We start from the raw sequence: 4559 nt of genomic DNA, 5'->3' as shown, positions 1-4559 counted from the left end.
ATTTCCCACCAGATAGCCTTTCATATTACCATGCATATTTTCCATGAGAATATTCATCGCATTTTGGTGGATGAAGGCTCTTCCACTTGTATCATGTTAGCATCATTTTGGAAGGCTCTTGTCTCTTCAGCACTCGCCAATTCTAATACCACTCTCCAAGCCTTTGACATAGACAACATTGTACCTAAGGGGGTTCTTCCCAAGCTTTCCACTGAGCTAGGAGGAAAAATTGTTTATGTTGGTGCTAAAGTCATCGATGCTCCTTTGGATTATAACCTCCTCCTTGGCCATAGCTGGTTCTATGCCATCACCATAGTTTTCTCATTCATATTCCGTGTCCTTTCCTTTCCTCATGAAGGAAATATTGTCAATATTGACAAGCTTGACTATTGTATGCCATCGGCCAAAATTTCCACTGTGGGGAATTCAGTACCACTTGTGGGAGATAACGTTGGTTAGTATTAGAGTGTTGGCATGGGATTGTTTAAAATATCATCTCTTATAGGGGTATTTCCTCAATTATCATCACCCAACATTCCTTCATCCTCTTCTAAAGCTACTATGCATATGATCTCTTCTAACACCTGTGGATATCATAGACCTCCCAATGCTTCATTGGTGTCACCTAATCTTATGGAAGTTGACCAAGCTAGTGAGCCTCCTGATGAGCCCAAGAAATGGGTAACTATATGGGCTCATTCAGCCTCCTAATTCAACTTAATCCACCATTCTCATTAGTTTACTGCATGTTTTTGATTATATTTATGCTAATAGAGTGAATTGGGTTAGTCATTATGCCAACAAGTTTAATGTGTAGTTTATGCAGCTTTTTGGTAAATTTTGAGACAAAATCAAAGGTTTAATGAGCACTTGGTAGCCAAATTCATGGAAGAACAAGGGAGAGGATTTGTAGGAAGGTGTACCCTTCATTTATGAACCCTTACCTCGAATTCTCCATAAAAAACTCGGAGCACAAGGGGCAGCCAAGCAAGTCAAGTAGGACTGTTGTTAACTGCAAGTTTTGGCAGCCGAGTCCCTAAAGTTTAGGAGGGCTGTTGGGGTCCTCAATTTGTATAAATAAGAAGGCTTAGGGCCTCATTTTAGTTAGTAGGTTTTTAGTCAGATTTTAGTTAGATTGTAGTTAGATTTTAGTTAGTAGGTTAGCACTTTAGTGCAGCTCTGTCTCAGCACATTTTCGAGCTTTTTCTTGTAGACAGTTTTGGGATGTAACTATTATTTTTTGACCAATAAAGATGAATCCAGCTTTGCACCAGCTCTAATATTTCTTAGGAAGTTGTAGCTCTTGGGGTTGGGCCCAACTCAAGTGCCAATACCTCCTTTGAGTACTTTTATGTGTTTTTGCTGCATTCCTAAAATAATTTCTGCTATTTAGATTGAAATCTTGCTTTGTTACTTAGGTCATTTTTGATGATTGAATAGATTTTCATTTCTCAGGTTGATTTGATAGGTTGGTAACAGAAATGGTCTTCGAAAAAGGCCATCAAGAAACCCTTGATCTCACCTCTCCCTCCTCGGGACCATGAGCTGAGACCAAGGTGTCCTTGCTTGCACAAAAACGTTGTTCTTGCTTCTTCATGCAATTGCTAGTGTTAGATTCTCAATTTTAAAAGTTGATACCAATTGTGATTACATGCGTAGATCTATTCTTGCTTAGTTTTCATATTTATCTTACATGATTTCCTACCAATAAAGTTCTGTTCATCATGATTGCTGGGTTTCTAGGTCAAATTAGGTCAAGATAGCTAGATCTTTGGTTTGCATAGTCTTTGTTTGATTAGTTTTGAGAAATAGTGTGCAGAGAATCTATGATACTTCCCTGTCTATCCTTCCTCCATCATCCCACCTACTCCAACCTCTAATTCCAGATTCCTTACCTTCATTCGCCACCCTTTTCCAACTTGACCTAATTTCCACATCTTTGTGCAACCTTGCTCCTTCCATCCTTGAACCAAATCCAACCACTTTCATCACTCCCTAGCCTCATTTACTAGGTCCTAGACCCATTCACATCCTCATCCAAGCTCCATTTCCACTTTCCCACCATTTTTCCTCCATCAACCCTCCAAAATCCTCTTTTGGATCTTCCTGTAGAACATCCTGTAGAACCCCTGCAGACTTCCTGTAGAAGATCACGTGAGCAGTTTCTCGAGATCTGATCGTTGTGAAACTCTCTGGAAGGGTGCTAGGGACCCCTTAGGCCCTCTTCTCACCTTCCCAACCTCCTGCAAGCACCTACCCCATTTCCTTTCGCCAATCAACCTCTGCATAGTCAAAAACAGTTAAAGCACATGCATAATAATTCTGACAACTTACTCAAAAATACAAAAAAGATACTTTTTTCTAGATTTTACTTCAGAAGTAGCTTAGCCACATGCATTTCACATTTCCAGGAGTCAATGGCATCCATTTCCACCGCTTTCATCTCTTTTCTTGCATCAGTAGGGCTTGTCGGTAAAACTAGGGTTTGTATTTCCTTTCAGCTTTCTGCTCCTTTCTGCAAGTAGATTAGCCTCTTTTGAGTTATCTTTCATCCATCACAGTTAAAAGCTTCTTCTAAGAACTCATAGAAGTTGGCTTAAGCTCCTAGTGGACTTGTACTAGCTAATCAAGTGACAACTTGCAGCAAGAGCTAGTACTTATGCATATAGCACCGTCACTTCCAAGTTTGTTACGAACTACCGGGTTGATAAAAGTAAAGAAGGGAGTCTTAGGAGTTGCAACATTATTGCTGCAATACTGGAGCTCACCATATTTTTGGCGCCATTGCTGGGAAAGCATTAGAATATTGGTGATTGCTGCTTTTCTTCAATTTTCTACTACAACCTTCTGCTAAGTAGTTTATTTCAACAAGAGTAGAGTAGTTGTTTCATTTCCATTCTGCAATTTCATTTCTACAAAAGTAGATTAGACATTTCCTGCCTTCATTTCATTTCAACAAGCGTAGATTAGATATTTCCCACTTTCATAGATTAGCATTTCAATTCCGCAATTTCAATTTTGCAAGCGTAGATTAGCATTTCAATTCTGCAATTTCCATTCCGCAAGTGTAGCTTAGCATTTCATTCCTGTAATTTCAATGCAAAAAAAATAGATTAGTCCTTTCCTGCTTCCATTTTAATTCTGCATTTTTATTTCTGCAAGATAGATTTTAGTTAGTTGCATTTCAATTTATTTCAGTTTTGCAGGTACAAGTAGAAAAAAGAAATAAAAATAAACCAAAAAGATTTCCTTTCATGCCTTGTAGGAGTAGAGATAAGTCAGAAAAAATTTTGCACAACACCCCCACTGCTTCACACAGCCAACCTTCTCTCTTCTTCGATGGTTGTGATTAAGAAGAACCCCTAGGTGGACAACAAGACATATTTTGAAGAACCTCTAGGGGAGAAGAAGAAGAAAACATTCCTCTGGAGCAAATGGCTACAAACAGAAATGTTGGGAGCAGCACCTTATCCAAAAATGAATTTGCAAATCAGATGGAAGATTTCAAGAGCGAGGTGAGGTAGTTTCTTGCCATGCAACTGGATACCTTGTGGATCCAAAGGAAGCAAGAGGAAGCCGAGAGGGCTTTGGCCATCTTTTGTCCTAGGTGCACTAGAAAGCATCCTAGGAACAAATGTCCATTGCACTCTATAGAAGTGTGTTTTGTCTGTGAAGAAGACCATCTTACGAATCAGTGCCCCTCCTTACCCGGACTTAAAGCTGCATATCAGAGGGCCAAAGGAGCCACTGAACCACTCTATTATATGAACCAAAGGAGGCCACATGGACCCATACCTTACCAGCAGGGAATGCAAGGGACATCCTAGACCTATTACAACCCCTATCAAGCCAACTCATCCTTCTTGTTCCACACGTCCTCCTTTGTCCTTCACATCTCCATATTATGCCCAACCAGCTGCTCATCCATTTCACCCCTGCGTTGAGCCACAACCTCAGTGGAATGCACCTCATCAGGGGTGGAAGCCCCAGTACAACTCTCCTCCCACTCCTTTGCCTCCACCACCTACCCAACCACAACCCCATCCACATCCATCTCAAATATACACCCCCACTCAACTACTCATACCACCATTTCCAAACCCACACATTGGAGTAGCTCAACCTAATTACAATGCTGAGGCACAACATTTCCAAACAACTCCTCTTGAGCTTAATGATATTCACCATAGCTCAGGAAGAGTATTGCAAAAAAGAGATTATATTGACAGCATTGAAGGACCACATCCAACAAAATAAGATTCAAATGAGGAGATCAAAGAACCATGGGCTACACTTGATGAAGAGAAGACATCAGAATCAGAGATCGAGAGAGATTCCTCATGGTTACCATCAAATCCTCCATGTATTCAAGAGAAAAATCAGCAAAAGGAGGAAGATGTGAAGGTCATGATAGAAGAAGATATGGAGAATGATCCAGATCAGCAAAAGGACCAAGGATATCAGAGCTATATTGAGATATGGTTCCAGACAGTCACTAAGTTGCAGCAGTACTCTCTTCCTTAGCTATGTTTGATCCCTTCAAAGTCAAATCATTTGGT

The sequence above is a fragment of the Pinus tabuliformis genome, chromosome 6, assembly GCF_031772625.1.
Source record: "Pinus tabuliformis cultivar Carrire ecotype Pingquan chromosome 6, CPIR1, whole genome shotgun sequence".
In the NCBI taxonomy this organism is placed as follows: Eukaryota; Viridiplantae; Streptophyta; class Pinopsida; order Pinales; family Pinaceae; genus Pinus; species Pinus tabuliformis.
This window is presented reverse-complemented; position numbering follows the sequence as displayed.